This window comes from Hakea prostrata, chromosome 10 (assembly GCF_041222555.1).
Source record: "Hakea prostrata isolate BN-2017 chromosome 10, UWA_Hpros_2, whole genome shotgun sequence".
NCBI lineage: Eukaryota > Viridiplantae > Streptophyta > Magnoliopsida > Proteales > Proteaceae > Hakea > Hakea prostrata.
Genome location: NC_142609.1, coordinates 8,620,771 through 8,646,974, shown reverse-complemented (window position 1 = coordinate 8,646,974; position 26,204 = coordinate 8,620,771). Strand labels below are relative to the sequence as shown.

Below are 26,204 nucleotides of genomic sequence, written 5' to 3'. Positions count from 1 at the left end.
AGGGTCACGAACAATCATTGCTGGGTGGAGAAAATACATGTGAAGGGTGCAAATATCCTCAGGTTTGGGCTTTATTATATCATTGGATTTGTCTTCTTCTTTTTCAATTTTCTGCTAAAAGGCTTTGTCTTCTTATCAAGGGTGGTGGTTTGAGAATTGAATCTTTGATTAGGGGTTCATCAGTTAACAGGCAAAGAATTTTACTGATCATATGATTTGAAGCAGAAACATAGAAGAAATAGGAAAATCCATAGTCATTCTACTGAGTTTGTCATTCAGGACTGGCTAATCAGAAGGAGACTGAGCAGGAGGATACTTGCAGAAACGGAAGCAATAACTTTGAAGAAACTATATTGCCTGATTTTAACCAACACTAAGAGGCTGAGAGAATAAATGGAGATGTCTGCCTTCAGTTTCTGTTGTTACTAATGTTACCAATACTGGTCACAGGAGTGGTGGCAGCGACGAGTCTCTCAGTAGTCTCTCATATCTTGGAGTAGCAGTGGTGAAGATTTGCAAATCGGCTATAAAGAGGAGACAGAATTGTCAAGAGTTAAAAATAATTTTGAATGAAATTTATTATGTCCATTGAATCTTTACTTGGACACATGTCATACACCGATAAAGAAATAAATGGAAATAGACATTGTCAGAAATCCCAGATAAGCACCTATGTGCTACATCAGGACTTCATGGAAAAACAAAATCCAGCTGCCAAGTAGGATCTATTCTCAATATGATCAAGTGAACTAAGATACTAGAAGAGCTTTCTTACAACTAAACCTGATCATATACTCCTCAGAAATTTTTTTGTTATCAATGTCAGTCCAGATACACTTAGAAAGATGGATACTGGAATAACTAGTTGTTCCATTGCAGCTCCTGACCAAAATGGAACAAATAAAAATAAATCTCTCTACACCAGTTTCCTGCATGCTGCCTTCAGGGATTGTCACAATACAAATGCTATTGACATGCAACAACATCACAATTCATATGCAAACAGAGTTCTATCATAAGAGACTCTAATGCAGAATGCATTACTTGAACCCAAATGAAGAAATGGGCCAAATAATGCCAACCCTAAACTTTATTTTTGTATAACCAAAAGAAAATAAATACTACTTTGTAGACCACAGTTATAAGAATGTCTGTCCAAGAACCGAAGTGAATATTTTCTTCTTCTTTTTTCAGGGAAAATGTGTTTTATTAATTCAGTTTCGACAATCACTAATTGGTAATATGCATTCCATGATGGGTAGCTAGGATAAGAGTAGGAGTTCCCCTATTAGTTGAAAATGGAGTAAAGGTCCGGTGTAATGTTGAGCCTCTGGAAAGAAGTTTGGTGATTGACATCACTTGGATAGACACAACGGTTCAACAGAAGAGGGGATAAGAATATTACTCCTCTTACAAGGAAGGAAGTCCAAGGGGTTCATCGGCCTAAAACAGAGCAAATGCAACTACGGGGACTTCACTTTTGCTGGTTATTCAGAAAATCACACTGTCGCAAAGGGAGAGCAATCAGTTGGAAGGGATAGTAATACAACTGCAAGTGCTTGGGAATTGGCAAGATGAATAAACCTATCAAAATTAGACATTGGTCCTTGAAAGGGACAACAGGAGTTTTAACATTATGTGACATGTTGGTGTTTTGTGGAGAAGCCAAAAACGTGAAAAAAGTGCCAATGGAAACACCGAAGCAAAGTAAGCAGCGTACACAATCAGAGGTGTACTGGAATCCAGTGATAACCACAACTGACAATGAACACATTGAAGCAGAGTAAGCAAGTTGAGTTCTTCCTTTCAACCCAAAAAAAAATTTCGATCTTCTCATCGCTCAGCTTGCCCTTAGAGAATCAGTTGAGAGGTATTTGCCTGTCCAAAACCCCAGAGGGGTAGCTCGCAGATGAATCCTCCCCGGACACAGCGATGAAGCCAAGGGTCAATTCTGGGCACATTCAACTCGTACAAGCGCTTCATGATCATCTTAAACTCTTTGGCTCACAGCGACGGAGAGTTGGCTAACAGCTACAGAGAGAAAGAGGGTCTGCAATAAATCTTCAAAACTAGAGTATTTGTGAAGTTCTCCCCAAAAGAGAACTTCTGCAAAAATTGGCGTATGCCGCTTTGTGCGGCGAGCACACGGTATTCTTTAGTAAAAGGCGAAAGAATAGTTCGCTCTGTGCTCACCGCGCGGCTGCGTGATTTGTAGTCGAAATCGAGTGCTTCTAAATAGGGTCCTCGGAGGACAAAGTTACTTCTTGTTTCAATGTGGGACAAATTTCTAGTTCCTTGAAAGGTGTCAGTAAAAACCTATTGACTCAGCCCAGCCCAAATTTGCCCCAAATCTGGCTCGATTTTAGTTCAATTTTTTCAACCCTGAGGGCAAACTTAAGTTAAAAAATAATGAGCCCTAATAGTGTTAGGTCAAGTTCGGGCCAAACCTGACCATATACTAGTTTAATTTAATAAAAGTTATTAAGGGCCTGTTTGGTTACATGAATCCAGAGATTTCAAATCTCCTGATTCATGAATGTGAGAATTATACCCATTTGGTTGTAAAAATCTCTAGATTCATGAATTCTATAGATTCACCTTTTTACACTAAAAACGTGAATCTGTAGATTTATGGGTAAGGGGTGAAATCCAGAGATTTCAAAAAAGCTATACATTTGTACATTCACAAAAATCACGCCGATCAAATAGTTTTTTAGGATGAATTTACAGATTTCATTCCACAACCAAACACTTAATTTTATAAATTATGACTCCATAGATTTGAAGTCTATAGATTTGAAATCTCTAGATATTTGAAATCTCCAGACTCATGTAACCAAACAGGCCCTAATACTAAAGTTGCATGTCAATGTAGTGTTGCTTGGTAAAACCAACAACTTTCAACAAAATGATTATTTGCTTGATTTTACTTGGCAATAATATTATTATTAATTTTGTTTCCACTAAAAATTAGGGTCAGCGTCAGGATTAATCAAGCCAACCCAAACCAACCCAACCCTATCAGGGTTAATCAGGGCAAGCAAGGTGGGTCGGGCCTTGTCAAGGTCGGATTAGGGTTGAGGATTTTGGAACCATGATTGGGTTGGGTTGGACTTGGGTTTTAATTTCAATCTCGAGACTAGAATTAGGGTTCAAGGCTAGCTCGGCCCAACTCAACCTGTTGACACCCCTACTTCTCTAAAGTAAACGAGCAAGGAAGATTATCATGTTATTTGTGTGGGAATTAAGAATTGAGATAGTCATTTTTTTTGGCAAAAAAAAAATTGTGGGAATTAAGAGTTAAGATAGTCTCTCACTATTAAATGGATGGGATGATGGCAATATCATATCCACATCCATATTTGAATGGGGTTTGATAATATTTAGTTAATTAGACGTATTCAACTAGATTCTTTTTTTTTTTTACCAAGTTGATGCCAGTCATCGTGACTAGGGGCCCACAAGCCCTTTGGGGATGGGAATGAGGAGGGGGGAGAAGTGTGGAGGGAACGGATAATCAAATCACATACCTCCTAGGACTTTAGACCTCTGACAAGAGGCTGCCTCCCAATGAACTAGAAGTGCATCCGCAACTAGATTCGAATAACATTCAAATGATTAATTTGTTTATGTAAATTGTCTTCTTATTTTTGGGTGGAAATACAAATGCTTTGAAATTGAAGAATTTAGCAACTTTCCTTTCTTTTATTATTTTTAATCTTCAATTTTTCTTACATTTTTCACTCTTTATCTTCCTTTATATTATTTTAATAGCAAACCAAGAAAAATATTTAGATATTTTAAGTTATAAATTTAAGAAAATAAGAAAACAAACCCAAACTAACTTAACCGTATAACTAGTCGGACAAATAATTGTTGATCGGAAAGGGGAATAATCATATCCATATCCTACTAGAAATCAGACAAATTCATATACCCCTGAATCAATATGGAAGCAAATAAAAAAAAAATGAATTTAGGTTATCCATTTATGACCCTACATTCAAATGTTTCTTGAGATTGGTACAATAAAAGAGGGTACTGGCAAGGTTGTTCCATTCTAATTAAATTTTTGTGCAAAATAACCTCTTTGGAAGAATAGTGTAAAGCGGCAAAATCATGGTCCTCATAGACCCAGCCCTCATTCTCTTCTGAATTATTTTTATTTTCTCACTAGTCTCGTGTATAAGATAGCCCCAACACTTGCTTCTCACCAACTTCACGCCAACATATTGGAGATCTACACTTCCTCCCATATAATGTTTCATAGAGTGCCATTTCGATAGTAGACTGGTAGATGTTGTTTTATGAAAGTTCTACCAGATATAGGTGGTCACTCCAACCTCCCTTAAAGTCAATCACACAAGCTCTAAGCATATCTATGCAGAATCTGAATTGTTTTTTAAATTGTTTATCAATCTATTGATGAATGTAATGCTGAAATTTAGTTGAGTACCTAATGCCTTCTGCAAACTCTTCCAGAACCTAGGTGTAAATCTTGGATCAGAACACACCCTAAGTCAAATATAGATGCATCATTATAGATAATAAATCCTCCAGCGCTAGATGACAGACTCAAAACAAGTGCCTTTACCAATCTTTGCTTCAATTCTTGGAAACTCCTTTCACATTCATTAGTCCACATAAATCTGTCTCCCTTCCTAGTGAGGCGGGTTAATGGAATAGCAATGTTGAATCCTTTAATAAATCGCCTGTAATGGCCAATCAATCCAAAGAAACTTCTTATCTCTATTACATTGGTTGGTAGAGCCAGTCTATCACTGCTTCAACCTTACTAGGGTCCTCCATTATACCCTCTACAGAAATCACATGACCCAAGAATACCACTTTATCAAGCCAAAATTCACATTTCTGAAATTTGGCAAACAATTTTCTCCTTCCGCAAGATTTGTAATACTGCCCTTAGGTGTTTTTCATGCTCCTTTTCATTCTTGTAGTACACTAGTATATTATCAATAAAGACAATCACATAGTGGTCAAGAACATCACGGAATACTCTATTCATTAGGTCCACAAATGCCACGGATGCATCAGTCAATCCAAATGGCATGAGTAAGAATTCTTAGTGTCCATATCTAGTCTTAAAAGTCATCTTTGGTTTATCCTCTTCCTTCACTCTTAATTGGTGACATCCAAACCTTTGATCAATCTTCGAGAAAACTTTTGCCTCTTGCAATTAATCAAATAGGTCATCGACGTTGGGCAATGGGTATTTATTCTTGATAGTTACCAGGTTCAACTCTTGATAGTCTATGGACACCCGTCTTTCTTCTTTACAAATAAGATAGAAGCTCCCCATGACAAAGCACTAGGCCAAATAAAACCTTTATCTAACAGGTCTTGTAATTGTTCTTTCAATTCCTTCAACTTTTGTTGAGCCATTATGTACGGTGTCTTAGAGATTGGAGCTGTACCAGGAATCAGTTCAATGGCAAACTCCACTTCCCTTTCTGGAGGTAAACCTAACAAGTCTTTTGGAAAGACGTCAGGAAATTCCGTCACAACAGGAACATCCATCAACTTAGTTCTTGAGCTTCGATGTTCACTATAGTTAACAGTTATCCTTGACAATCCTGCTTTAACAACTTCCTAGCCTACGAGGCTGAAATTATCATTCATGCTGGGGATCCCAACTTCATTCCCAAAAATTTAATCTTCGGTTCATTTTGGGGTCTCAACACTACCATTCTCTCGAAACACAAAAGATTGACATGATTACAAATCAACCAATCCATCCCCAGGATGATGTCAAAATCCTTTAGGATCAAGGATCATTAAGTCTGCAGTCAACTTCATGTCTCCAAAATTTAACTCACAGGCTTTAATCAATTCCCAAGTTTCCACAATGCCACTAGATGGCGTGGCCACAAACAATTGGGAGTCAAACATTCTAGGTTTCAATCTTAATCTAGTTCTTTTAAGTTCAGTCAACCTCAAATTAAAGTGATAAAATCTAATTTAGTTCAGTCCCTCTCTCTTATGCCATCAGCTAATCAAATCTACAAGACCTAAAACTATGCTCTGATACTAACTTCTGTCACGCCCCCACTTACTAGGGCAAGGCGGGGCCCATGGCACCTAAACCCTATTGTGTGACATGACAATTATCTCTTTTTTAACCTTTCTTTTAAAATACAAGTAAAATATCATAATAATCACAATGAAAACATTAATTTATCAAGAGTGGGTAAATAACTACAAAAAATAGATCATCTAATGGCAACTACAACTCTTATTTTATTTACCATTAAATATAGTCATCCATATTCCAAAACCACACACACTACTAACTAAACATTTATTGCCCTATACGAACCTTAAAAAATATATACTCAAAACAAACCTGTCATTTACGAACTCAAATAGCTAGCATAATCAAAAGAGATATCGGCTCTAAATCCTACTTCTAGATGGCTATGTCTTTACCCTTATTCTTTGGTTGTCTATTTGAACATGATAATGGTGTATGAGCTAAACTAGCCCAGTAAATATTATAAAACAATCATGCTACATACAGTGGCGGAGCCACGTTGGGGCAGGAGGGGGCCATGGCCCCCCGGATTTTTTGAAAATTTAAACTATACCTATATTTTTCGTTATTTCTCTCACTTTACATGTGAAATACCACTATTTGGCCCCCCTCCAAAAATTAAAAATAAAAATTTAAGATAAAGATAATGGGTACAAATGTCATTCTTAATCATGGTTTTCATTAAATCCCTAGTTTTAAGGAATAAAAGGTTAAATTCTAATTAAAAACTAACTCACGATCCATGAATTTCTCCCTATATATTCTCATATATTTTCATTCATATTTATTCTCTCATGAATATCCTCTTTTATTTCTATTTTTTCTCTTTTCTTTTTCTCACACATCTGACAAAATAGTGGAGTAGTTAGTTAGCAGACATTCGAATTTTCCTAAATGTTCTCCACAGTTATCATGTATTCACTCTCTCTTTCTCAAATTATTCCTCTCTTTCACACACTTACGATTTTTCTAATATTCTTTTCATAAAGTATAATTTTTTTTCCGTTGTTCTTTCTTTCTCCTAAATTTTTTATTCTATTAATAGCAATGTAAATCTCGTTAGAATTCAGCTATTGATTTTATCATATCTAATCATAATCATTGATTTTTTTTTAATCCTAAATTTTTCTCCTAAAATTTCATTTCCTATTAATGGAAATTTAAATCTCATTTAGGATTTCAGCAATCAATTTTATCATATCTAAAAATCATTTAATTTTATTTTTGAATACTTTAACTTTCTCATAAAGTTTCGATTCCTATTAATAGCAATTTAAAATTTTAAGATTTTTCAAAATTTTTCCCCCACAATTTTAGTCCTTACTTTATTTTAATATATTTTTTATACTTTACTTATAATTGTGGGACCCACCGTGGGTCCATCATTGGCCCACGTATATTCGGCCCCCCAACTTTCAATCCTGGCTCCGCCCTTGGCTACATACAAGAATAAAACATAACATGCATATTTTCAAAATAAAAATATTTAGTCTTTTTCAAATACGTGTCGATGCATGTGCCATAATAAAAACATTCAATCTCATAATATATGTTTTGAAAAATATTTTTAAAATAAAATATTCAAACTTTTCAAAATATTCTCTTTTCTTTTTCTATTTCATTACAGTCATAAGCCTAAGAAAATGCATTATATACATCTCCCTAAACAAAAAAAGTAGCGATACCATCGAGGTGGTTATTCTGCACCACTGAAGTGACTACCTCTACACTACAAAAATAGTTACACCACTAAAATGGTTTCACTCTTTGGGCACAAGGCCATGTACACCTCATAACTTACTATCCAATCTTTCCACTTTAACTCTGGCCACAACGCCTAACAAGACTTACAAGGACAATACTCATTAATATGATATCTTTTATTCAATTTCAACCTTGTATTTATTAAAATTTTCACTTAATCATTGCCAATGCAAGAATAATGAATAATCATAATTAAAAAAATCCCCTAAGTAATTTAATCATAACAAAAACTGTAAAACACATGCGTGTATGTGCATAAATCATGCATAGAATAATTATATGTTGAAACAATTAATTATCAATAAATTATTATTGTATATATGTCATTGCATCAAAATGCATATCTTTTAAACAAGTCATGATAGTTAAAAATACAGTAAAATTTTATATAGCACCCAAAACAACAAACACTTTTTTAGTTTTGGATGTAGTAACTTGATCCTCTTGCCCTACTTTACTCGACCTGGCGGATTTTGAATGGAATGCCTTTTCTTCTTCTTCTTCCCTACCGATGACCATTTTTCAAAGGAATGCTCCAAGTAAAGCAATCCTCGAAATGCCCGGTTGGATCCCAATGTGGCAATGCACAAATTAATCATAATACCCAAAGATATGTCAATTTGTTCTTGTCTTTTAAACCGAACGCTATCCTTCACAAATTATCATTTTAATCCTCTCTCTCTCTCTCTCTCTCTCTCTCTCTCTCTCTCAAATTTCTCTCCATGCAACTCTCACTCTATGATCTATATTAGAAATGTTTCCTTCCAAATGGGGAGATACGTTCCTATTTAAAAAGGATGGAAATTTGATAATAATAATTTGTTCAAGTTTTTACCACTTTCTTCAAACTTCTTCCTTCTTCAAGTTTCTACATTCTTCTACTTTTTTCTTTAAACTTCTTTCTCTTCTAAAAAGTGTCTACTTTCTTCTTCAAGTTTCTCTCTTGTTGATACCTATGTTGGTTGCTAACATCATCCTTGCTAGGTGTCAGCATACTACATCTCTCCTTTTATATTTTATTACTTTATCACTTAAGTAATGATACTTAGGTGACACATGTACACTTCTGTGTTCTCACTTTTCTCTTTCATCATCACTTTGTCACTTTATTAATGATACTTAGGTGACACAAGTACACTTAGGTGTCTCCCCTTTTGTGAAATCCCACAAAACCCTAATCCAAAAATCCATATTGTAGGTTCGAAAATCCAGAGTGTGGGAAGAAGGCAATTATGGACCATCCAAATTGAAACCATTGGATTAAACCCTGAACCAATGGAAGTAGATGGGATGATGCTAAGCTAGGAATTCTATCAGAATATGGAAGAAGAACTATCTTGGACATGACAGAATTGGTAGATGGATCAAGAGTACAATAATGACATAAGTAAAAGGTCCTGACAAACCAGGTAAGACTCTCTATAACTTAGAAAATGACCCAAGAAGAAGCTGGGGCTTTCGGCGCATCAAAACCATTCTTGGAACAAAAGTACTAGGCTCTGGTAGCCTGCCTTGGTTGCCCCAGGTGACTAGCCAGTTTCATGGCAAAAGGTTATTTAGGGAAATTGATGATTTCGAAGCCCTATTTAATGTTCTAAAGTCATCAAAGAATGTCAAAGCTTCTCAAGAGAACCCTCTCCAAGGTGAAGGAAGCTGTGGAAGTATCCATCAAGGTTTTCGATCGTCGATTCTCTTTTTAAAAGGTTAGTATTCATCTTCTTCGTTCTAATTCTTCTCTTTTGCTTGTTTCTACGTATTGTATATATAGACCTAGATGAATATCTATAGTGGTTGTTATGACCTATCTCTTATATTCTCTTGGTTCTAGAGTGATCCCATTCACTCTAGCTCTTCCGTGAACTTCACGGTAAGATTTTGGCCAAGACCTAGTATAGATCCATTAGGTTTTAATCCTCTTTGTTTGATTTGATCTTCAAACTTTGTCAAACCATGATCTATTATGATTTCAGACCCGTATCTTCTACTCTCTTTACTCTAAAGTGAATCCCCATTCACTCTATCTCTTCTGTGAATCTTACTGTATGATTTCGGTGAAAACCTAATACAAGATTCGTTAGGTTTTCATTCTTTATGCTATGAATGATCTCTTTACTATGCTAAATAATGTCTTGCCATGATTTCAGAATTTTCTATTTAATTTTAGAGTAGTTTGGAACCCAAACGAGAAGTTTCATGTCGATCTGAACATTTTATATTCGTACACAGAGCAGTGGTTGCCTACCCTGGTCTCTCCAGGCGACCAAGCCTGGTTTTGGTAGATTGGTGGCTGAGTTGATTGTCCTAGTCGCCCCAGGCCACCCACCCAAGCAACCACCCATTGCCCAGAGCCTTATTTGTTCTCTTTTCAACTCTAAACCTCTAGGGTTGTTTCTAACTTTGAATCATCATGTTGTTAGGACTCTTTGACAAGTTTGAACTCATTCTTTGGCCTACTTCACAAAGGTTGTGACTCGATAACAAGGTGAGGACGTTCATTTATACATAACCATAGTTACATTCTTCATTGTTGTGAAATTTGAATACATGATTACATATTGGTTTTTTAGGGTTTAGGCATGATTACTATGACTCTAAAATTTTAGATTATAGACAATTAATGATGCTACTCTTATATGATCATTACGTGACTGTTTGGACTTGGAATTTCATGTGACTTGATACTGTGATTGAAAACATCTTGTAATGCGACTGTAGGTTGTGATTGTGAATTGGGGAATACCTCGTTCGGGTGTTTTTGTCTTGGGACATCTGTAGAGGTGATATGGGTCACAATCTTGTGATGTCCCTTGGCACTTTTCACAGTTATTAGATGACAAAACTAGGAAGTCGAGTTGTGTTTGGTTAGAAACCCCATCATATCATCACCCTATCGGCAGGGTATTGAAGCCGAGTGACCTGTGGCAATAGTATTTGGTTGGTGGGCACCCAAGAGTGCAAGAAGCATAAGGGGACATGCAACATTGCCGTGGGGGTCATTCATTGGTAAGGTTGCATATAATATGCTTAGGCTCCTGGGTGCCCAAGAATGCGAGAAGCATGAGGGGACATGAGAGCTTCCTGCCCATTATATATGGATGACCAATAGGGTTAAGGGGATGCGTAGTCCGAGAAGAAGACGTTGACTCTAGATAGGAAAGGATATTGAACCAAGAAGGCAAGAAGCATGAGGTGAGGTATCTGGACCTAGTATGATGTGACTAAGTAGATGACTTGCATTAGGTTAGGCTTCTCACTGACATGAGCCAATTCTCATGCCAATGGTGTGGTAAGAGAGTGGTGACTTAAACCCTAGCCATGGTTATAGTCCGAGAAGGATGCCTTGACCCCTTACCCAGGATCTCAAGACCGGTAACCAACCCATGATAGATTAGAGTGGCGATACCTTCCCAAAGGAGGCTGTTGTTCGATCTTAATGTATATCTGCCATTATAGACTAGCATCTGTTAGAGTCTAGTTGCATTCTTGCATTTTGTCCCATATCATATTACATCATATTATGTCTTGATTTGGATTGTAATTTTTTATTTGTATGTGAACTACTCACTAAGTTCTTTTGAGCTCACCCTTCGGGGACACCGTTTGTTTAGATGACTTTGCAAGTGAAGAAGAGATCCCAAGCTCCAGTTTGGAGATCCTTTCCATACATCATACAGCTAAGTAAGTAATGGGAGTTAACGGTAGCTCGTGGTACTGTCCATGTACCAGTATGAGCACTATTACGGCTCCGATTAACAACGGTAGAAGACACCTCATACGCCGATGGGACTACGAGCTGGACATTGATCCTATGATGCAACAGTACAAGCCATCGGAGAAAAAAGTAAAACTAGAAGATAGCGTACTGTTAGAATACTTAGGGTAGTTTTGATCGTTCCTTTATTCTTTCAGTTGTATAAGGAAGGTTTATTTTCACTTCCGCACTCTGATATTAGTTTTGAGATCCTTACCCTTTGATTTAATTATTTAATTATAGTAATGCATTGATTTCTTCTTACTATGATTGGATTATTATGTGGAATGGTTGGATGATTGTCTGAGACTTGATCTTTGGGGCTGTGGATCACACCTCCGGGTATTCAGGTAATAGGGTACCGGCTAGGGGAATGTGACACATTTTCTCTTTCATTATCACTTTATCACTTTACTAATAATACTTAAGTGACACATGTATGCTTACTTTTTCAGTTTTCTTGATACCTCAATCTCTATCTCTCTTCATGGTGACACCTATCCTTGGTATGTGTAATCACTATAGCCTTCCAATTTTAGTCTCATGATACTACTACTCTCCTACACTTTCTTCCCTTGCCACATGTCATCGTCTAAATCATTGGTCAACCCACATATAATATCATCTATGTAGTAAAATCTATGACTACAATAATGGACCTTAGTTAGAGAGTTGTGGGCCCACCTTATGGTCCACCTATTTGGTCTCTTCAAAGTTAACCTCTTAGTACCTCTGAGTGCAAAAAATCACAATGGTCATTGAGTTCAGTCTAATTTCGTCGTAAGGGAGACTGGCAGATGAAAACACATTTTGACCCAGTTATAGACCAAGGATCCACACGTCATTATTAATCTAGGGTATTGGGGCATACTGACACAACATTAAAATAATAATATAACGAGATGCAGGGCATCACACCTTGTCAGTCCACAGATGAAACATGTATTATATTTCTGCCCTATATCTTGCACTCGCACAGGAGGTCTCTGACTTATAGGCCTTGGGTTAGCATAAACAAGCCTTAGAGCTTGAGCAGTACCAACACGTCGACTGACACCACTGTATCCACTCTACCCATTTCCATAACTATAACATGCACCCCTTGGCTGAAAAGACAGAGTGGGGTACGGAGCAGGTCGGTTAAACCCCCTATCATTTCTATCCACATAACCAGTGTTCCTATTCTGCACCGCTCACTGTAGACGTTAGGTTTTCTTCTCTAACTCTTCACTTTTCTTGAATTCTGAGCAATCTAGGAATAGCTCTCTATAGGTTAGACTGATAGATATGTCCTAATAGAGGGTCAGAGTCCTTTGTAAAAACAAAAATTCATTTCTCTATATCCAGTTTTATTGACTCAGGAGCAAAGTAGAATAGTTCTTCAAACTTTTGTTGGTATTCCAGCAATAACGTTGACCCTTGGACAAGTGCCATAAATTCTGACTCGTTAGGATCCTTTACTTGTGAAACACAGCCTAACTTTGACTCGGAAACCCTGTTGTTTGTAGGTCCGAAGACCGTAAAGGAAGAAGCCAACTATGGGCCATCTCAGTGGAAGACATGGTGTTCGACCCAGAACCCATGTAAGTTGATGATGGTGTTCCATACTTGGAAGCTTTGACAGATTTGGAAATGAAATTGCACCTTGATGAAGATGAGACTAGTTGATGGACTTAAAGTGTAGTTGGACATGATTTGAAGGCATTCCTCTATACTAGGTAAGTCATATGTTGTATTGGGAGAAGCTCATTGGATTTAGATTTGGTTTAGGCCCTCATTTCCCTATTTTGGCCTTGCTGACATGCTTGGTCGACTGGGCCAGTCGACCAGCCAATCGACCAACAAGGACAGAATCTGCCAAGATCCTCTATTTAGGTCTTTTGGTGCTCTATATAATAGAAGTACGTGTTTCTTAGCCTCCTTTGTTTCTAAAACCCTCAGAGAACGGGGAAAGCCTCTCTTAAAGCCTCTCCTTGGTGTTTGTGAAGAACTTTTGCAAGATCTCAAGTTCTTCATCTCTTGTTCATCTTCAAGGTTACTAATCTCTTATTTTCTTATTGATTTACTCTTGCATAATCAAGTTCTTATTATTGTGATTATGAAGAAGGTATTGCAACCTTGCAAACACCTCTTCTACAATCTCCTATGATGGGAATGAATCTCCATTCATTCCATTCATGCTATGATATTCATACTTGGTTCTTATGATTTCTTCATGAAGCCATGATCATTCTTTCTATTTGATTCCTCTAGCATGTTCGATCTATTTTCATGTTAGTTTCATGTATGATCTACTGTTTATGTTCTACTAGAATGAGATCTTATCATCTCTAGTTTCTCTCTTGAGTTCACAGCTTATTTTCATTAAAAACTATGATTTTTACCGAATTAGAAAGTCATGTTTCCAAATTAGTAAGTATTGTTTTTTACCATTGTTAGTGTCTAATCTATGCTAGGTAGTCTTAGATTAATGTTCTTAATGATCCCTTGAAATTTCAGAGTGTTTTGAATCCTGGAAGATGAGTTTTGGATAAAAAATCAGATTTCTACTACGTACTGTTTAGGTGGTCGATTGCTTGGTCAATTGGACCAAGCTACCACCCAATCAACCAAGGCTGATAGTAGTTGTGTTCTTTGTCCGATTTGATTCGTTTGACCTCTGATCTTCTAGGCCTCTTTCCTAATGTTGTATCTATGCTTGTTTAGGGTTTATTTGCTAAGTTTGGAACCATTCTCTTTGATCTTCGGATATCCATTGAAGTTAATTAAGGTAAGGACAGTTGTTTCCATATTAACATAGATTGCGTGAATCTTAGTTTCAATTTTGGGATTTTCATAGATTCATACCATTCTTATACTTTCATAGTATGATGCTACTGCTGTAAGTACTTCAAGTACAGTAGTACCTTGTTCATGTATTTCTTTATTACTTGATTCATGTATGATTACTTATCCTTGTCATTTACATATGCAATTGATCATGTTTATACGTATCTCTCTATATGATGAGATATCGGCTGTGTATGTTGTGACTAAATTGGGAATGTGATTGATTATGTATGATTTGGGACTGGGGAATGTCCTTTTGACATTTCTGTCCTTGGACATCAGTAGGAATAGTATGGTAGATCCATAAAAGTCATATTGATGGTTCAATCTGGACCGTTAGATCGTGCGGCCGAACGATCCAAAGGCTCAGATCTGAACGTTGGCATTTGTATCCCTACAGAGAGGTGCACCCATATGAACAGAGTCATGAACTGTTTAGTAGAGGCACCTAAATGCCTATAAATCCCCTCTAGTTTCTCAACAGCAGTAGAGAAGAAAATCCGAAGTTTTCTCTGTTCTGAGTTTTGTCTGTGCTTTGCAAAACTCGAGAAACAACCTTGAGTTTGGGCTTCTTTGTATCCTGGGAGACGGTTCGCTGGTACCTCATAGCACCTTCCGTGAGGGGTGAATTACGTCTTAAGGACAGCGACATAGTAACGTGCCTAGAAGCTTCAGCTATCATACTGGTATCTCGTGCTCCTGATTACACTAGATTTTCTTTTTCTAACACCGTTGAACGATAGACTTCTACTAGTTTGAACTAGTAGAGGACTCCTGAGATAACCTCACGGTTATCCGATGATTATCCCTTCAATAGCGATAAATGACAGCCGCCAAGTTGAGTCTGCCATCATTAAGGTAATTAACATAATCCATAAGTCGGATTATGGCGTGCATGTGGCAGATTTAGTTTTCTTCCTCAGCAAGCTATCTCCTAGACCTGGCTCGCACGGAAGCGAGTCGATTCCCTCCCGTCTCGACCGGGGTCGAGGGTCAAACCAAGTATGAACCCGGGTTCCATCATATTTCCTCCATATCACCCAAATTTCTGAAATTTCCAGCATTTGACTTCGACTGGAACTTCAGACAATTGCATTTCAATATGAAGATTCCATTTGATTCTGTTTTGAGAGTTCAAAAACTTCGAACACACGGCTAACTCATTAGTGGGTACAGAAGTTTCAAGAAAAGAATCACACCCAATTTGACAAAGACTGTTGGACAGATTGACATCGTTGGGCGCATAACTTCTTTGTGTACCTCACATTATCTGATTTTTGCTTTATATGAAAGATGACTGCTTGCAACTGAAAAACAACCCATGGAAATCCATCCTGACTTTGACCTTCACATCATGAACATTTTTCCTTGAGTTTGCAGATTATCAATTAAAGCCATGTATGACTGATGAAGCCAGATGCATATATCTCTACAGAACTGGCCATAACTCCCTAATCTGAGTTCCATTTTAACTGATTCCAGCAACATTGAAAAGAAGATTCAATTCAGATAAGAAATCCTCAACCCAACCTGAACGTGAGTGCATTCCATAATGTTGATTGAACATGACTGATGTCCAGAAGGTGCACACACTTTGCCTAAGATTATCCCATAGCTCATCACTGCTCCTCATTTGTTTTCTGTTCAGCTCGTCCTAATTCCAACTGCATGATGACCAGAAAAAATCTTGAAGTTGCTGCTACATTATCTCCACATCTGCCCCATAAAATCTGCTAGGCTGCCACATAGCTACACATTACACATTCTAGATTCTCCTGCAATATCTTGTAACACAAGAGCATTACATTGACCACCTTAACATACCGTATCAGCCATAATGCAAGCTCGATCAGCTGTTCATAGACAATTTTTGCTACCAATAGTCCACTGTAATTCCTAGATGACCTCAATGGTCTTCACAACCACATCATTGACCATCCAGTGATACATATGCCACCATTATTGCCGACTGCCATATCAACCTCAAGCGATGCAATCTCATCTACTCGTATCTCGAAACTGAGAACATAATGCTCATGACGAATGTAAAATCTTCATAGGTGCTGCCATGGCTCTCCAGTCCAGTCTATGTTGCCTTATTATTTTGACAACAATTACAACACTAGAACGATGTATTCTGTGCTCAATAGATACCTTACGCTCCTACAATAATTACAGATACACAGGGTCAATGGTTAAGAGTCGAACACCACTAATACTTTTCTTTGTCCATCTTTTGTACATGTAAACAATCTCCCTCTGCAATTGCTTATATGTTCACCCAATCTAGAGAGCAATAAGCGCGCAGATATGGTCGACAAACATTAAAAAAATATCGATGCTTAGTTCTGCGTTTTAATTAGAAGCAATCTCTTCGGCCAGCCTTATTCTTACCAATAAGAACTTCAATTGCACAAAGATTGCAGTTTTTTAGCAGCTTGGAATTCATCTAGTACAGCTTGCTTATTGATATGGACAACAGTCCTGCACCTTTAAGATTGGCCAGAGGACTACAGTAGTAACACAAACTATAACATGGAAAATAAATTGACACTCCTATGATCAGGTTATAAATGAAGAATATAAAAAAAAAAGAGAGAAATTGTTAGTTGGGATGGAGAAATTCTGAACACCCAACAATGATAGAAAGAAGAACAGAGAACTCGATATGGGATCACCAATGTCTAATGAATGGTAGAAGAAAAGAAGGGAAAACCAAGAAGAATTAGGAGGTGGTCATTTTAAAAAGTTCTAAGTTCAAGAATGATATCAAGGACAGTGAAATCACACAAACTAGCAAGGATGATGAAATTTCAGAACCCCAAGGAAGAATAGAAAGGCTGAATAGAAGAATCTGTAGCACCCAATGAAAAACAGAAGAAAGAAAAGGGACAGCCTACGAGCATATGAGAGGAAGCTCAAAATTTCCAAGATCCATTGCAGTTGGGAAATCATTCAACTTGTGTTATCCCCTACAGGACAAAGGTAAGCTTGCTTTCAAGTATGACTCTCAAAATGAAGAAACGACCCATAACAAATATAGAAGTTCAATAATCCACAGAAAGGAGTGGATTCTCCCTTTTCATCAAAGAATTGAGGGTTCATAATTATGCTACTAACTTTTACATTCTCTTATTACAAAATTTAGACAACCCCCTCGACAGCATTACCCAGATAAGAGAATTTTTACAGTAGAAACATGAGGTTTGAATAGCAAAGGTCGTAGGCTTTATTATGTGTTATCCACCGTTTACATCGCCAATTTATTCTGAGCATGCTATTCAATAATTTACTCATGCATTCAAACTTCTCTGAAATATACAACAACTGCAATCCAATAGAGAGATGAGAATCTGAGAAGTTCCCTCCACGATAATTAATATTCATCATGGACCAAAAATCCAGAATGCAGAATACAACCCACATGATCCCCATGCATATTCTACAAACAAGATTTTTCTTGTTCCTGATAAATTGGCACACACGTCAGACTCGCTGAGACTTCTTGCCAAAATGACAACTATGAAGAGCATGGAAAGCAAGGTGGTGAAATTGCAAAGAAGAAAGTCTCAAAAGTTCACTGAAGACAATGAACCGACTTTATATCATGTATGTTCTCTTATATATTTTTGGGAAGTAACCCCATGAACAGAACAGAAATAGATGACTTACATTCTCCTGCCATAATCTAGGACCTACCATGATTACAAACTCCAAGAAAGAAAAAAAGAATAATATGTTTTCTCCGAAATTTAACCTAATGGAGCACTATTCCTCTCAATGAATTGAAAGTTTGTTTTTCTTTATGAGTTAACCTGAAAAAGGAAGTAAAAAAAGAACCCCACTGCACGATACTATTTCCCTCATAAGATTCCCAGAACATTGTCGGTGAAGTTGAGGTCATAAACTAGGCCCTTAAGCGAAGGAAAGTAGAAACTTAACATTCGAACAACCTGTGAGCATTTTTTGGGAAACTCTGCTGCTGCTTCTTACTTCACCTCACCTGCATCAAAGAAATCGAACAGAACCAAGATAACAAACTTCAGTTGATAGACAATTGGTAGGGAACGTGCGCACGCATACCTCAGCTGCTACAAATTAGGATGTACACTCTCTCACTCGGGGAGATGTTAGGCCTGCACCTCTCCAAAGTTCTATGGAGGTCACCGACCTAGGCCATGGCCCTTTTGATCAGCCATCGACCACATCTATGTATGTTCTCCTAATAGGCCTCTGCCATATCTATAAAATCTTTATACCATTGCACCTTTTGAGCTGACTGATGTGGGACTATCAAAGCCACAGCCTCGGGCGGTCTGCTTCCCAAATAGAAAGGAAGCTACTAGCATGGCCAGAATTTGACAGGGATAAGTACTGGCCTTCTCCATGTCAAAAAACCCTTTAGTAGCAGCTGATAAAGACATCATCACCTCTGATATGCTATGAAGATATCCTCCCTCCATCTTCCCTTTCTTCTATGACATTTGAGATAGGTGCTCAGCTCCATGGTTGTTCCCATCAGGGGTCTTGTCCATTGAACGAAAAATTTAACCATAAAACCAGAGAATAGTCGAATGCAGCTACAAAAAGATGAAAACAACTGAAAAGTTCTTCTCAATGGTTCAATTTTCTTCTATTTTGTTCTCAACCTAACAATTATATTAAGATCTTTGTATCTATAGTAGAAATAACCCAACCAACCAGAAGTTTAAACTACAACAAAACAAGAAATCAGCGTTCTTGCATAAGCAAAAACTGAAGCACTTGTCACAAATAATCTACTAGCTGAAAACATAGATAGCAGATACCATTCACCACAAGCATACACAGCCACCACTGTCTCAAACATAATTAAATCCTTTTATATTCAGTATCTGGATTCTGGACTTACCAACAGCTTTGGCAAGTTGGCCAATGGAATTTAAGAGGGCACGCTATTCAATTAGAAAACATTTATCCAACAATCAAATTTACATGATATTGTTGATATGGAATAGCCAATAACCGAAGTTTTTGTTATTCGGAAGTCAACACTATCTGATCCAAGAGATATGGTCCAAAAAGATCATCTTAAATGAAGAAAAGACAAAGCAAAGTTAATTTAATTGCTTGCATCAACACTTATATCATCAACCCTTCCATCCTGACCACCTTATTCTAAACAACATTACATCTGGCCATCAAGAATCAGGGCTTAACTAATGAATCACACCACCACCACCACTCCCACCCAGATAATAGTGCAGTCGTGATGAAGACAAGTAATTACACCCTCGCAGAGTACAGAACAAACATATAGAATACAGGTTATAGAAAAACCAAAAGATTAAGCAATTACATAGAAATTACAACCACACGAAGCACAATTAAGACAAGAGGCAGAACTCTTTGAACTAAACCAACTAAAATGACAAAGTTACCTCATCTAACGGATAAATATGTACTCAAATCACTTTTTCCAGAGCCACTTGAGCCTACTCCTTGGTCTTTCAACTCCAATCTGCATTATCTCACTCCCCCTTAGCAGTGCACTGGGTAACCTCCAATGCAAGTGCTTATACCACTCCAAATGTCTCTCCTTCACCTTATTTCCTACAAGGGTCAACGGTACAATATTGTCTGGTCCCATCAAAGTTTCTAAACTGAACTTCAACTTGGCCTACTAACTAAAACAGAGGCAATTGCCATGGTTATTAATAAGAAGGGAAAAAAACAGCCATCCTGGGATCCTACACAGTTTGCACTGAATTTTTATTTTTATTTTTCCAATTTAATGTGAACACAAAGACCCCCTGGACAATAGTCCAAGTGGGGCCCTCAAGATGGCATTAAGAAACCTCCATAGGCTAGCCAAACCCTTTATAAGGGATATTTTGGCAATTTTAGCCCTTAATTCATCGCTAAAATTAATTTAGGTATTTTTCAGAATTTTGTTTTGTCATTTTGAGTCAAGTTTGGATTTGTTTGGAGTATTTTATTTTGAGCCGAAGCTTTTTTTGCAGGAGTCCTATTTGGTATTTTATTTCGTATCTTATCCATTAGGAGTTTTGGATAAGAGTTCAATCAAATATGTAATCAGTAAGGAGATCCCAGTTGGAGTCAGAAACTATTAATTTAGGCTATAAATAGCCTCTTCTTGCATTGTGATTTTTCAGATTTGATGAATTAAAAATTTTAATTGTAAATTGCCCGAGTGATTGGTAGGGTTTCCTTGAGGGGTACCTTGCAGTTGTCTTTGAGAGTTCTTAATTTGATTCATCAAGTCTAGTAAGCATTCAAGTAAGTCGAAGATTCCCAACCCATTCCCAGCTCTCCCTCTCTTGTCCGCAACCCTCCCACCCCTCCCCTGCCTTGTGCATCCTTCCCCAAGTCCCTACCTTCCAACTGCATCAATCTAGCAGCCTTCCCTAGGTTCCACGACTCCCTAAACCCCTTCCTCTAACCCCCACGACCTCCCCAGCCCCTGCCCCCACTTACTGTAGCACCCGCTGGCCTCCCTCCTCCTCCTCTCCCACGGTAGCCACATCCAAACCCCATTAGGACACCCTGACTTCCACCCCTTTCAGTACCATTAAGATCACAGGAGGTCATAGACTCAACTCCTACAAGTATTTTCTGCAGTTCTGTTGTATTCCATTGATTTAAAAATTCTGTACTTCATCTTAACCTTCATATATAATTGCAGAAAATTTAAAATTGCAGATTTTTTTTTTCAAATCTGAAATTAAAAATTACAAAAGTATTCAGATATGAAATTTAGTTTTAGAAGGCTCTAAACCCCCCCCCCCCTAAAAACCCTTAAACCCTCTACCTTTGCAGGGATTTCCTGGGCAAGCCCTAGGTCTAGGGAAATTATTAAAATACCCCCAACTCTAGACCTGGTTTAGATCACAATTGAGCCACATAACATTAAATAGATTCCAGCTTCAAAAACATTCTAATAATTGATAACCGAAAAGTAAGAAAAAAATTAAAATAATATTAATTAAACATAAAAAAATAAGAGCTAGTTTCTCCAGTCTAAAAGAATATCTCATTTGGAAGCTTGGAAGTTCAACAACTATTAAAAAAATCAACCCTTAGATGACCATCAATTATATTTGTTTTACACTCTTTTCATCTAGTAACACTGTAACTTGACTCCAAATGGCTTGGACCAAACTATGCTTCTTGCCTACAAATAAATTTATACTAAAAAAAACCTTTGGAAGCCCCATCCAACTCTATAAGAAAAACTGAATAAATCAGAAAAACCAAACAAGCCCCGTCAAAGCCAACCAGCTAGCTTGCCTTTTTCGGTCAATAAAAGTCTACGGATTTGCAACTTATTTGCTAGAACTTCTATGTTATTTGGATACTTATAGAAATTGAGAGTTACTTTGACTTGAGCATGGTAAGTCAACTCAAGGTGAAATCAATCTCTCCATAGCTACAACAACATTGACATACCATTGATCTAAATATCATCTACCAATGCAACGGCCATTTGTCATACAAACCTCAAGCCATGCAATCTCATCTATATAGCCTCAAAACTGAAATTGAATGCAATGGCATGGTGAATGTATCATGCTAAGAAATGCTCCTATGGCCCTCTAGTCTATCTGGTCATGTGCTTGCCAGCTAAAGTTATCACCATAGCCAAAAAAAGAGGAAGCCAGTGCTGAAAAGCTTCCACGCAAGCAGAGTCCAATGGGTATTTTCCTCTCGCAACCTTACCCCAGCAATTTGTTGCTAGGAGTTTGTCTCGACGCCCAGACCTCACGCTACAACTGTGGTCTGCCGACAATGCTTGCCCCTAGTTACTTACAATAAGCCACTGGCACCAGCATTAACACTGTTTGCTGCTATATTATTTGCTAGTCTTTCACATCTACAGTTGCTGCCCTTCACTGACAACTGTGTAGACACCAATTACAATACTAGTATAATGCATCCCATGCCAAATAGGTACCTTCTCATGCTATGATCATCTCACAATCCATTCTTATTTTTTCTTCTACCCCACTCTTTTGCACATCTCCAACAATCTCAAGAAAAATAAGCAGGTATGGTTGAATTCTAAATGCATCCAGAAAATATTAATGCTTGGTTGTGCATTTCAATTTTGATCCAATCCCTTGGATTTCTTCTCAGCAAGATTGTATGTTTTTAGCAGCTCAGAATTCATCTGTTCAGCTTCACTGGATGGGACAAAAGCCTTGCATACTCCAAAAGTGGCCAGGGCATTAGAGTAGTAAACACAAAATATAGCAGCTGAAAACCATATTATACTCCTGTGATAAGGTTATACTAGTCAGCGAGGATCACAAAATTTCTGAACCCTGAGGATGTAAAATAAATGGGTGAACATCAAATCCTCATCGCATCCAATATGAAACAGATGAAAGAAAAAGAAAGCCTACCCATAATGATTGCTATTCTTGGAAAGCGGACAAGGACTACATCAAACAACAGAAAACAGTGGATCCCTTAGAATGATCTATTGTACGAGCAAAGAGAGGATTATATGCAGTCGGTAAGGCAACCAGATGTTTGTCATTCCTCAGAGAATAAGAGGCTGGGGGGTAGAAGTATCATGGAACATAAGAGTGGTAGCATTATATCGTAAAAAGATAAAACAATTCTCTACCATCAATGAAGAGTCCGCTCCTCTTCAGGGTTTAATAACCTTCAAGAAGAAGCAAAACAATTCTCTGCCATCAATGAAGTTGGAATCATATTTAAACCATGAAAAAACAACACGACTCACTATTGAAATTCCTGTTAAGATCATTATACCTTCAATTTCAAACATTGCTGCGGCTTCCTTGGGTCGATTCCTTTGAAAATCAACCAGAAGAGACATAAATCAGGAAAACTTTGAGGGATACAACATTGGTAGGGGCCGCGCGAACGCGTACCCCCTCTGCCACAAATTATGACGTACACTCTCCCACTTGGGGAGATGTTAGGCGGGCACCCCTCCCAAGTGCAATGGAGGTCACCAACCTAGGCCATGGCCCTTCTTGATCAGCCATCGACCCCGTCCAGGTAAGTATGTTCACCATACAGGCCTCTTCCATATTTATCTCCTCTTTCTACCTTTGCTTCTTCTGAGATCACCGATGTGGGATTAAAAAAGAACAACCTCAGTCCGCCATGCGAAGCTTCGCATCTCTCCTATTCTTTCTCCTTTCTCGAAATACCTTTGGGCCCCCTAGCAATACCGAATTCATGTCTTCCTCTGTAAATGTGTAGATTTTGGCTCTGGAACAAACACCTGCTTCGGATCTTCTCTTTTTGGAGGAGTATATCTGGCCAATGTGAGTGGGGATTGAGTTTTGTGTCTACAAACAGGTTTTATGAAGCAACGAAGTAAATCGGAGACGGTTCTGCAAGGGTTTTCAAGCTGTTACCTGCGTCGCCGTTAACTAATTATGCTGAATCTTTCCGCTTCTATATTATTTTATTAACTGTTAAACGTTACGCCATAGCACTAAATGTTCCCTACAAGCATTTAACTAGAATTGATGGGGTGCGCCAGGCCCGTGCAGCAGTGCAACGCATGGGCGACGCATGAGAACTCCGGCAGCAAGCTACCGTGGCAAGCCCTCCCCCTAGAAAAATTAATTTAATATCATGTGGGTCGATGACCCACGTATCAGATATTAAACTGATAAGAACAGATACTACACTTGATCTTAGCCAAAAGGCCGAGAAAGGTATGCTTTGTTCGTTGTCTCAACTGTTCTTTTATAGGAGTCTTATACCATGCATTTTCTATTTCCGGCGGATGTGGGACTATAGTAAGATTCATTGTGTTATCAACGTTGTGGTTTGAACCCTTGAACCAATGTGAACCATGCGAACCAATGCGTTGGGGTTAGTTCTAATTCATGGAGTACGTAGGACACTTCTCGGCAGAATACTTGCTGAGTAGACCGCCTCATAGTGACAGCCAGCTGTCATGGAGGACTTCTCGGATGATCTTCCTTTTAAGCGCCCGACTAGTCACATCTTGGCTAAAGTTACGTCGTAAGAGAATTCTACATATCTTCTTCCAGACGTCAATTAGAGAATTCATTTCATCATTGAATGCATTAAGATTCATTAAATGCTCATTGTCTGCAAGGAAACTTCTCATTCGCTCAAGGCTTCTTCGATTATTGCACCCTTATGTTTTGTCTGCCAAAATAAGGGATGTCTGTCACGTCCATGTCAACGTGATTCTAACCACCTAATTTGGTGGGATTGTGTACAGTTGTCTTGAAGTTTCTTCCGAAAGATTGGGCATATTGACTTGCTAATCAAACTATTCATTAGAGGCCATCGCCACCATCCCTCGGGGATCAAGATATCCAAAGGCTACAATGCATCTTCACCACCTCAGAGGTATGAACGTGATATATACACAAACACTCTATACAAATTAGGGTAAGTTAATGAACATTAACTTCTTCACCAAAAAATAATGAACATTAACTTTGGTCATTACTCTCCCGCAACTACCTAAGAAGACATTCTCTCTGTCTTCTGGAAGCATTTAAACCTGCCTACAATGATTTGTGTTCATCAGAGTCTGACTTAATCATTGGAGGTGGCTTCCTGCCATTAGAATATGACTTAATCATGGTTCACCTTGGTTCAAGTGTTTAAATCACAATGTTTATAACACTGTGATCCTAAGACAAGGGATTTATTGGCCAACTATGATGAAGGATGCTCAAGATTATGTTCGCCACTATGAACCATGTCAACTACATTCATTCATACCGAGAGCCCCAGTAGTGCCATTGGTTTCTGTTCTAAGTCCAATGCCCTTTGTCCGGTGGGGGATGGATCTCTTAGGTCCATTCCCACCTACTTCAAATGGCAGAAAATTCTTGATTGTTGCCATTGATTACTTTACAAAATGAGTTGAAGCAGAACCAATTGCAACCATCACAAAGAAATAGATGGAAAAGTTCACCCTCAACAAAGTTATTTATCGTTTTAGCTTTTGCCAAATATCCTTTTGACAGATAATAAAACTCAATTTGATAATCCAGCTTTCAAGGAGTTCAGTCAAAATTATCACATTGACTATAGGAGGGCTGCAGTAGCTTATCTTCAGTGCGATGGGCAAGTGGAAGCTACCAATTGTACCCTACTTGATGGAATCAAGAGACGTTTGAAGGAAAGTCACCAACAATGGGTTGAAGAATTACCTCATGTTCTTTAGGACTATAAAACTTCATCAAGAACACCAATGGGGGAAACACCTTTCAGATTATCTTATGTTACTGAAGCTTTGTTTCCCGTAGAGGTGTTAGCAGGATCACTCAGAGCAACCCACTTGATGAATTAGCAAATGAAGAGGGTCTTCAAGCTAATTTGGAGTTCATTGATGAAGTCCAAGAAAGAGCATTATACCAAATATAGCTTATCAAAAAAAAATGCCAAGTATTATAATTCCCGAGTACGCAGTAAAACTTTTCGGCAAGGAGACTTAATCCTCAAACAAGTTGACATCTCAGCCACAAGAGGAAGAAACAAATTATCTCCTAGATGGGAAGGCCCCTACTTGGTAGTATGTGAGCTTCAACCTAGGACCTATAGGCTTATAGATTTGAAGGCTAACAAAGAGCTTGCCATGCATGGAATGCAATGCATTTAAAGAAGTTTTATCAATGAGCAAGGAATATGTCTTAAAACAAGTAAGAGTTAACAATCTGTTTACTTGTTGATTACTTATCTTGTATTACATGTACATTCTCTCTTTGTAAAAACATGCATTATTGGAACTATTTTCGAGAACATGTACTTAGTCATTTTTATGAGAAAGAA

At 37.9% G+C, this 26,204-nt stretch overlaps 4 non-coding genes across 4 annotated transcripts; all 4 read right to left on the bottom strand.

Annotated features, from left to right (window-relative positions):
* Positions 1-2,084: 2,084 nt before the first annotated feature.
* LOC149001805 (U5 spliceosomal RNA) lies at positions 2,085-2,202 on the bottom strand. The gene has a single exon (XR_016170465.1). It is a non-coding gene; the product is annotated as a U5 spliceosomal RNA (small nuclear RNA).
* Positions 2,203-18,456: 16,254 nt separating this feature from the next.
* LOC149001804 (U1 spliceosomal RNA) lies at positions 18,457-18,616 on the bottom strand. Its single transcript, XR_016170608.1, has one exon. It is a non-coding gene; the product is annotated as a U1 spliceosomal RNA (small nuclear RNA).
* A 4,661-nt stretch (positions 18,617-23,277) lies between these two features.
* LOC149001803 (U1 spliceosomal RNA) lies at positions 23,278-23,437 on the bottom strand. The gene has a single exon (XR_016170501.1). It is a non-coding gene; the product is annotated as a U1 spliceosomal RNA (small nuclear RNA).
* A 471-nt stretch (positions 23,438-23,908) lies between these two features.
* LOC149001802 (U2 spliceosomal RNA) lies at positions 23,909-24,104 on the bottom strand. Its single transcript, XR_016170490.1, has one exon. It is a non-coding gene; the product is annotated as a U2 spliceosomal RNA (small nuclear RNA).
* Between the last annotated feature and the right edge of the window lie 2,100 nt (positions 24,105-26,204).